This window comes from Xyrauchen texanus, chromosome 11, assembly GCF_025860055.1.
Source record: "Xyrauchen texanus isolate HMW12.3.18 chromosome 11, RBS_HiC_50CHRs, whole genome shotgun sequence".
NCBI lineage: Eukaryota > Metazoa > Chordata > Actinopteri > Cypriniformes > Catostomidae > Xyrauchen > Xyrauchen texanus.
In genome coordinates, this window is record NC_068286.1 from 47,171,282 (window position 1) to 47,181,573 (window position 10,292).

Genomic DNA, 10,292 nt, shown 5'->3' on the forward strand with positions numbered 1-10,292 from the left:
TATGGAAAGAGGAACATTAGGTGCATTATTATGTAATCATTGTTAATATTTAATTCATTAAAAAAATCTTTTAAATACATATTTCAAAAAATCAATAATACATTTGAATTCTGAGTTATACCTATGAAGTGCAGATTAATGCTCATTATAATTGAAAGCTTGTTACAGTGAATGCAGGCACTGCTCATTCTGTATACTAGAGTGCATTCAAAAATGCAAGCTTTAAACATTTTATATACATCTATCCATTTATACAAAATTGTATATATATATATAATTCAACATTTTCTTTAAATCAGTGAATTAGCTAGCAATAAAATTAACTTTCTTTTATTTTCATAGTATCTGAGCCCTGACATCCTCTACAGCAGGCGTTAAATGAAATATGGATATTAAAAAGAACAATTGCTATCACATGTTACTTATGCAAACATTTCAAAAAGGAAATTGCAAAAACTTGTTTATTTGTTTGTTTGTTTACTCTTTATTGTATTGTTATTTTGGGGTGTTCTTTGCATGAGTAAATAACAGTAGAAATGACTATGACTATGATAAACACAGTTTCTAAGACCTCACTGTTTATTCGGCACACTCTTTTGTTGTTGTTGTTGTTGTTGTTGTTCTGTAGACGTTTTGCCTGTAATAATAGTTCAATCAGTAATAGTTTTAGATTATTTTCCATTAAACAAACATTATATTATACTTCAATCAGCCGACAGTCAACAATGATGTGAACATATTTGAAAATATATGAATAAAGTTCTTTGAAATGATCTATGATGCATTATTCTGTAATAATGTTTACATTGTTTACAATCTTTCAATTCTTCAGCACAAACAGCCAAGACATCTCTAAGCTCCAGACGCAGACTGTGATATAAATATTGGCCAGAGATTTATATTTCCATTTCAGTTTGGAGAGTTATCAAGACCGTCATAACGCCACAACGTCTTAATCTCGCCTCTCAACTTGCAATCAAGTGTAAACAGTTATTATTAAAATATTTATTTGTATACACAATTTACAATCATATGTAAACAAACTACACAATGATGACTCGAAGACTTTATAGATATTACACTTTCATTTTCTGTTAATGCTGATCTTCTGTAAAGCTGCTTTGAAACGATGTGTGATGTGAACTGACTTGACACAGTTTCACACCAGCCTCCTCCATTCTGCAGTGACTGCTGTTGATTTCGGCTTTAGTGAGATTTAATCTGAGATTAAGTGCTCTTTTTAGAGGAGTGTGTGAGATATTGCACATGATTTATTTTCCTAAACAATATCATCAAAGCCCAGAGGCAAGAGGACATGTAGCCCAATGCAAACACATGAAGCACGCATGTTAATTGTTGGATGATCGATGATGTCACACTTCATCTCTCTGTCGATTAACTCTGGTGGGGTGCCTCAACATGCCACACTTTATAAGTCTCCTTTATGAACAGCATATTGTGCATTAATGGTAGAATCGTGTCCATCTGACTGCCTGTGCAGAACACCTGCCACAAGATCTCGACACATGAAGCATCACCAGACAAGACTTGTCAGAACCCAGCCGTAGATTTATGTCTGTCTGAGGCGGATGATGTTTGTCAGATTCAAAAGAACAATGTATGTCTGTGTAAATATGTAGATATGATAAAGACATTAAGGAGCTCTTATTGTAAGAAGAGACTGTTGAAATACCTGCGGTGTGTTTGAGATATGAGACGTAAGCCGCTTGCTGGTTTGTGTCAAACAGAAAAGTGGGATGATGGGAAAAGATCCGGTTGCTGGAAGAAAACATTTAGCAGCAACAAGAATGGTTTTTGTCAATGAAATATAAAACTATAAATAGAACTGGTCCTGGAGATGAAGAGAGGAAATAGGAGGTTATACAATTTAATACTTTCACTATGTCAACAGGACAACTGTAAACAGTTTGATTTTCCGGGGAATTATTTGTAGCCTGTTTTAAAGTAGGCTTGCATATTTTTATTGTGTGTGCGTGTCTGTGTGTGTGTGTGTGAGTGTGTATGAGTGTGTGTGTGTGTGTGTGAGTGTGTATGAGTGTGTGTGTGTGTGTGTGTGTGTGAGTGTGTATGAGTGTATGTGTGTGTGTGTGTGTGTGTGTGTGTGTTGTGTGTGTATCTGTATATGTGTGTATCTGTATGTGTGTGTGTGTGTGTGTGTGTGAGTGTGTATGTGTGTGTATGTATGAGTGTGTGTATTTGTGTGTGTGTGTGTGTTTGTGAGTGTGTGTTTGTGAGTGTGTATAAGTGTGTGTGTGAGTGTGTATGAGTATGTGTGTGTGTGTGTGTGTGTGTGTGTGTATCTGTATGTGTGTGTATGTATGAGTGTGTGTATTTATGTGTGTGTGTGTGTGTGTGTGTGTGAGTGTATGAGTGTATGTGTGTGTATGTGTATGTGTGTGTTTGTGTGTGTGTGTGTGTATTTGTGTGTGTATGTGTATGTATGAGTGTGTGTATTTGTGTGTGTATGTATGTGTGTGTGTGTGTATGTATGTGTGTGTGTGTGTGTGTGTGTGTGTATGTGTGTGTGTGTGTATGTATGTGTGTGTGTGTGTATGTATATGTGTATGTATGTGTGTGTGTGTGTGTGTGTCTGTGTGTGTGTGTGTGTGTGTGTGTGTGTGTGTGTGTGTGTGTGTGTGTATATGTGTATGTATGTATGTGTGTGTGTTTGTGTCCGTGTGTGTGTGTGTTTTAGTTTTTTCCAAAATCCTAGTTTTGAGGTGTATAGTCTTGCCAATATTTAACAGTCCCAGAGGAAACTGAGGCATACAGTGGATATAAACGTCTCCGCACCCCCGTTAAAACAGCAGGTTTTTGTGATGTAAAAAATTAAACAAAGATAAATTATATCAGACTTTTTTCACCTTAATGTCAACATTACAACCTGTGCAATGCCACTGAAAACCAAAGTGACACATTTGAGACAGAGAAAAACAAAACAACTCAGAAGAATTTAACACTGCATAAGTGTGCACATCCTTTTATAATTGGGAATGTGTTCAGAAAGCTCATGTGTAAGAGCACACGCTGTCTTCACCTGAAGTGACTCTGATTCACTCCAAATAAATCTCAGATGTTCTTGTAGGATATTTCTGACATCTTCTTGGTTTCATGCTACAACAAGAGCAATGGGCCACAAAGAGCTTCCAAAGCATCAATCACATTGTTGAAAGGTGTCGCTCAGGTGAGGGCTACGAAAAACATCCAAGGCATTAGATATACCATGAACACAGTGAAGACAGTCATCAACAAGTGGAGAAAGTGTGGCACAACAGTGACATTATCAAAAACAGGACGTCACTCCAAAATTGACGAGAAGACAAAGTGAAATCTGGTCATGGAGGCGGTCAAGAGGCCGACAGCAACATTAAAGGAGCTGCAGCTCTTTCTGGGAAGTACTGGTCATTCCCTTCATGTGATGACTATCTCCCGTATTCTTCATCTGTCTGGGTTATGGGGCAGGGTGGCAAGACCCAAGCCTTTTCTGACGAAAAGCGGTGGCGCCGTTTTGTGGTCCGTTCTGCACAACGCTCTCGGTTCTCCCGCTGGCCAGTCTGCCCCTGATTGGCCCCAAGGTGCGTCGGCCCACCAGAAAAAAGCCCAGTATTCCAGATTGCCAGTCCAGCCCTGGGTGGACCTAAAGAGGGCCGTATGCAGGTGATGCCCTCACAGTTTGACAGATCTGGAACGTTTTTGCAAAGAAGAGTGGGAAAATGTTCCCAAGTCAAGATGTGACAAGCTAATATCCAAACAGACTTATGCAGTTAGGTTATTCTAATGTTTTATTTTTTATTTTATTTTCTCTCTGAAATGTGCCACTTTGGTTTCCAGTGGCATTGCATAGGTTGTAATTTTTACATTACAGATGCATAAAGTTAATCCAAATGAATCGAGTGGTTTAATCCATGCCTTCAGAAGCGATACGATCATTTTTGGATGATAAACAACTAAAATTTTAGTCATTATTCACTATAAGTCTTGACATCTGCCGTCTCATGAGAGAAGCTTGTCCATTTAAAACTACATGACCTTACAGTATGGGGTGGTTAAGGGTTCTCACCCAAAACTGATCATGTGGCTTCAGAAGACATGGATTAAACCAGTCATATGGATCTACCTTTATGCTGTATTTATGTCTTTTTTGGACCTTTAAAGTTTTGGACCCCATTGACTTAATTTTTTTTTTTCTCCATGTATGTTATACTCAGTGTGGAATTTTTGTTTGTGGATGTATTACAGAACAGGGATAATTGTTACAATCTTGATTTAAAATAATAAAAAAAAAATAAAAAATAGGAATCTAGTCAAGTGGAGAAATTTCATGAAATTTTACTCTTATCATAAATTGGACGTGGCCCATTTAAGAACCGTAGTTTTGCGACACCCGCTTTCACACACTGTCTTGTATTACACACATGTGTGCTGGTTAGAGATGTGAGAACACGTATTCAGCAAGAGAGCTCCTGGATTTGTTCATCGTTTGAGGATTCTTTGGGTAAATATAAAATTTGCATAAAATACTTTGAGTGAATTAAGCAAGTAATTAAATGCATAAAATGCTTTGAGTGATTTAAGCAAGTAATTAAATGCATAAAATGCTTTGAGTGATTTAAGCAAGTAATTAAATGCATAAAATGCTTCGAGTGATTTAAGCAAGTAATTAAATGCATAAAATGCTTCGAGTCATTTAAGCAAGTAATTAAATCCATAAAATGCTTCGAGTGATTTAAGCAAGTACTTAAATGCATAAAATGCTTCGAGTGATTTAAGCAAGTACTTAAATGCATAAAATGCTTCGAGTGATTTAAGCAAGTAATTAAATGCATAAAATGTTTCGAGTGATTTAAGCAAGTACTTAAATGCATAAAATGCTTCGAGTGATTTAAGCAAGTACTTAAATGCATAAAATGCTTCGAGTGATTTAAGCAAGTACTTAAATGCATAAAATGCTTCGAGTGATTTAAGCAAGTAATTAAATGCATAAAATGCTTCGAGTGATTTAAGCAAGTAATTAAATGCATAAAATGCTTCGAGTGATTTAAGCAAGTACTTAAATGCATAAAATGCTTCGAGTGATTTAAGCAAGTACTTAAATGCATAAAATGCTTCGAGTGATTTAAGCAAGTACTTAAATGCATAAAATGCTTCGAGTGATTTAAGCAAGTACTTAAATGCATAAAATGCTTCGAGTGATTTAAGCAAGTAATTAAATGCATAAAATGCTTCGAGTGATTTAAGCAAGTACTTAAATGCATAAAATGCTTCGAGTGATTTAAGCAAGTACTTAAATGCATAAAATGCTTCGAGTGATTTAAGCAAGTACTTAAATGCATAAAATGCTTCGAGTGATTTAAGCAAGTAATTAAATGCATAAAATGTTTCGAGTGATTTAAGCAAGTACTTAAATGCATAAAATGTTTCGAGTGATTTAAGCAAGTACTTAAATGCATAAAATGTTTCGAGTGATTTAAGCAAGTACTTAAATGCATAAAATGTTTCGAGTGATTTAAGCAAGTACTTAAATGCATAAAATGTTTCGAGTGATTTAAGCAAGTACTTAAATGCATAAAATGCTTCGAGTGATTTAAGCAAGTACTTAAATGCATAAAATGCTTCGAGTGATTTAAGCAAGTAATTAAATGCATAAAATGCTTCGAGTGATTTAAGCAAGTAATTAAATGCATAAAATGTTTCGAGTGATTTAAGCAAGTACTTAAATGCATAAAATGCTTCGAGTGATTTAAGCAAGTACTTAAATGCATAAAATGCTTCGAGTGATTTAAGCAAGTACTTAAATGCATAAAATGCTTCGAGTGATTTAAGCAAGTACTTAAATGCATAAAATGCTTCGAGTGATTTAAGCAAGTACTTAAATGCATAAAATGCTTCGAGTGATTTAAGCAAGTACTTAAATGCATAAAATGCTTCGAGTGATTTAAGCAAGTAATTAAATGCATAAAATGCTTCGAGTGATTTAAGCAAGTACTTAAATGCATAAAATGTTTCGAGTGATTTAAGCAAGTACTTAAATGCATAAAATGTTTCGAGTGATTTAAGCAAGTAATTAAATGCATAAAATGTTTCGAGTGATTTAAGCAAGTACTTAAATGCATAAAATGTTTCGAGTGATTTAAGCAAGTACTTAAATGCATAAAATGCTTTGAGTGATTTAAGCAAGTACTTAAATGCATAAAATGTTTCGAGTGATTTAAGCAAGTACTTAAATGCATAAAATGTTTTGAGTGATTTAAGCAAGTACTTAAATGCATAAAATGCTTCGAGTGATTTAAGCAAGTACTTAAATGCATAAAATGCTTTGAGTGATTTTAGCAAGTACTTAAATGCATAAAATGCTTTGAGTGATTTAAGCAAGTAATTAAATGCATAAAATGCTTTGAGTGATTTAAGCAAGTACTTAAATGCATAAAATGCTTTGAGTGATTTAAGCAAGTACTTAAATGCATAAAATGCTTTGAGTGATTTAAGCAAGTACTTAAATGCATAAAATGCTTTGAGTGATTTAAGCAAGTACTTAAATGCATAAAATGTTTCGAGTGATTTAAGCAAGTACTTAAATGCATAAAATGCTTCGAGTGATTTAAGCAAGTACTTAAATGCATAAAATGCTTTGAGTGATTTAAGCAAGTAATTAAATGCATAAAATGTTTTGAGTGATTTAAGCAAGTACTTAAATGCATAAAATGTTTCGAGTGATTTAAGCAAGTACTTAAATGCATAAAATGCTTCGAGTGATTTAAGCAAGTAATTAAATGCATAAAATGTTTTGAGTGATTTAAGCAAGTACTTAAATGCATAAAATGTTTTGAGTGATTTAAGCAAGTAATTAAATGCATAAAATGTTTTGAGTGATTTAAGCAAGTAATTAAATGCATAAAATGTTTTGAGTGATTTAAGCAAGTACTTAAATGCATAAAATGTTTTGAGTGATTTAAGCAAGTACTTAAATGCATAAAATGCTTCGAGTGATTTAAGCAAGTAATTAAATGCATAAAATGTTTTGAGTGATTTAAGCAAGTACTTAAATGCATAAAATGCTTCGAGTGATTTAAGCAAGTAATTAAATGCATAAAATGTTTTGAGTGATTTAAGCAAGTACTTAAATGCATAAAATGCTTCGAGTGATTTAAGCAAGTACTTAAATGCATAAAATGTTTTGAGTGATTTAAGCAAGTACTTAAATGCATAAAATGTTTTGAGTGATTTAAGCAAGTACTTAAATGCATAAAATGCTTCGAGTGATTTAAGCAAGTACTTAAATGCATAAAATGTTTTGAGTGATTTAAGCAAGTACTTAAATGCATAAAATGTTTTGAGTGATTTAAGCAAGTACTTAAATGCATAAAATGTTTTGAGTGATTTAAGCAAGTACTTAAATGCATAAAATGTTTCGAGTGATTTAAGCAAGTAATTAAATGCATAAAATGTTTTGAGTGATTTAAGCAAGTAATTAAATGCATAAAATGTTTTGAGTGATTTAAGCAAGTACTTAAATGCATAAAATGCTTCGAGTGATTTAAGCAAGTAATTAAATGCATAAAATGTTTTGAGTGATTTAAGCAAGTACTTAAATGCATAAAATGTTTTGAGTGATTTAAGCAAGTACTTAAATGCATAAAATGCTTTGAGTGATTTAAGCAAGTAATTAAATGCATAAAATGTTTTGAGTGATTTAAGCAAGTACTTAAATGCATAAAATGTTTTGAGTGATTTAAGCAAGTAATTAAATGCATAAAATGTTTTGAGTGATTTAAGCAAGTACTTAAATGCATAAAATGCTTTGAGTGATTTAAGCAAGTACTTAAATGCATAAAATGCTTCGAGGTATTTAAATGTGATATGTGCTGAAACATATGGGTAAGCTAATGCCCTGTTTGTTCATTTCTGTATTTTATTTTCATATCTCATTTTATATTTCATTGTACAGTATTTCAGTTTTGTATTTTCTTTCTTTCTTTTTAAATACAATACGGCCCTGTCAACTGCTGTTTTTATATTTGTTGATTTATTTTACTTACTGTAAACAGCCATCAGATTCAACCCCCCAAAAATCATATATATGTTGTTTATATACTCTGCTGATGTATATATCCTGCCACTTCAACGGGTCAAAATGGAAGATCCTTTTTAACGGTACAAAAATCTATCAAGAAATGATTCTGTCCTCCGGAGTCCAACTAAATAACGGTGCGTCATGTAACGACAGCTGCTATCTTTTGTTCTTAATCAGCATTCAGCTCAGAGATAGGAATTTCCTCTCGAAAAGACAAAAGTGATAAACTGAACTATTTTTCTGCTCTGTAGTGCTCCTAATGACCATATGGTACCTCACAGTTTGCTGGACAAACACGCTTTGTATTTGTGCTTCTAGTGACAGCTGTGTCCACACATACACAGACCATCACATTTTTTTTTCCTCCCGATGTGCAGCCTTGGACCTCAGGTTGCTATTTGGATGTGTAGTTGCCACTCTCCCCGTGGTTCCCTTTGCCCCTCTCTTCCAAGTAAACACAGCACCAGCGCTGCTGTCTTAAAAGGTCTGGTCACAGGCCGAACACTGTGGGAAACCAAAGATTGTTTATCATGGTTACCTTTTAAGAGCAGGGACTGGCGGTCTTGGGCCTTTTTTGTAAACACATGACGTGCAGGTTTTAACATGGTGAAACGGAGCTGTGATAAATCCCTCTTCTATATGTGTAAACATGCCATGGCACAGTGACAAAGGCACAGTTTCAGTACAGCAAGGGGAGCTTATGGCTGATTTGGTTTATGTTTAAAATGTGTTGCTTCCCATTTCTGCTACCTTGGGTTAATCAACGTAGCCGATTTGTTAGGGGAAAATGTGTGGTAAGGTAAGCATCATCTGATATATTGATATTCCTCTAAATTGTTTCGCACATTCTTACACACTGAACACACAATGACCATATTAGGATGCTTTTAAGACCAAATTAAACAATGTGGTTCATTCCTTGTTCAAATCATTATTTAAACCTCACTGAACATGTTTGAAAAACCCCCAAACTGTATAAAATAAACAAACTAAAACTAGATGAACATTTGTACTCCTGAATCCATTGCCAGGCCTCTAATTGTCTTTTAAAGTCTAAAAAAGCATTATAATTAATTTAGAGAATCAGCAAAACATTTTCATATGCCAAAGATAAGAACTGTGACCAAACAAATTGAAATAAAACCACTTGAGAATGGTTTGACATTTCTACACATTTCTGGATGTACATATGGGGCTTCATGGAGGTGTTAGCGATAAATAAAGTGGGTTTTTTTGGACAGGTTGTTTTTCTAGCACAAGGATTTCTTAAGAAGTCCTGAAACACTCTTATGAAAAAGAGCCACACCAGCCGCCGTCCTCAACTCTCTCTATTATTTAAACTTTTAAATGTGTTTTGATGTTTCAGTGTAATGACGCTCCAGAGGAAGGTCTCCTGCCTCGTCCACTGCCAAGTGCCCTCAAGTTATCTACGGATATGAGTTCTGTGCATGCGTTTATACACATTTGCATAATTAGCACTTTTTGGCTTTGGATTGCAAAAGTTATTGTGCTAATTATTTTGTTTTATATTATTATTATTATAGTTTTTTTTTTGTTATTTATTCTCTTTTTTTTTTTTTTTTATTGATTTTGTCCAGGAAAATAAAAACAAACACAAACAAATGTACGATAATTTTGTTGCGGCAGGTTGAAAATAATCACCACAGGATAAAAAATATATACTTTGGGTTTTCATTCTAATGGCTAGTTATATTAAAACCAAAAATAGCAGTGTTCGATTTGGCCATATATGAAAAAAAAAAAAAAAAAATAAAGAAAACACATATAGTGAAATAAAGTAGAGGTTAATGTTAAATTAAAACACAAAGCATTAGCTTACCCACATGCTTCACAACAAATTAATACACGCTTATACTGTACCATTCACAACACCCTATACACTTAAGTGCTTGCTGAAACCACTCAAAGCATTTTATGCATTTAACACATGCTTAAACACTCACAGTATTTCACCCATTTAACACATGCTTATTTTCACATATAACATGGATTACAATTATTTACTAAACTGGAAAATACTATGTGCTGTAAATCATTAAATAAAATATGATTAATACTAAATTGACATACCCCGTCCTTGCACGTGTACCAAAATATGGTCAAACTCCACACATGCAATCCATATGCATCCTTCAAAAATAACCCATAACAAACACTCAATTTTATTATACAACTCTTC

The 10,292-nt window shown here is 33.8% G+C and overlaps 1 long non-coding RNA gene across 1 annotated transcript; it reads right to left on the reverse strand.

Moving 5' to 3' along the window:
• Positions 1 to 818: 818 nt before the first annotated feature.
• On the reverse strand, positions 819 to 8,374 carry LOC127651502 (uncharacterized). Its single transcript, XR_007971587.1, has 3 exons — positions 8,058 to 8,374; positions 1,694 to 1,779; positions 819 to 1,580 (listed from the first exon to the last, which is right to left on the reverse strand). It is a non-coding gene; the product is annotated as an uncharacterized LOC127651502 (long non-coding RNA).
• Between the last annotated feature and the right edge of the window lie 1,918 nt (positions 8,375 to 10,292).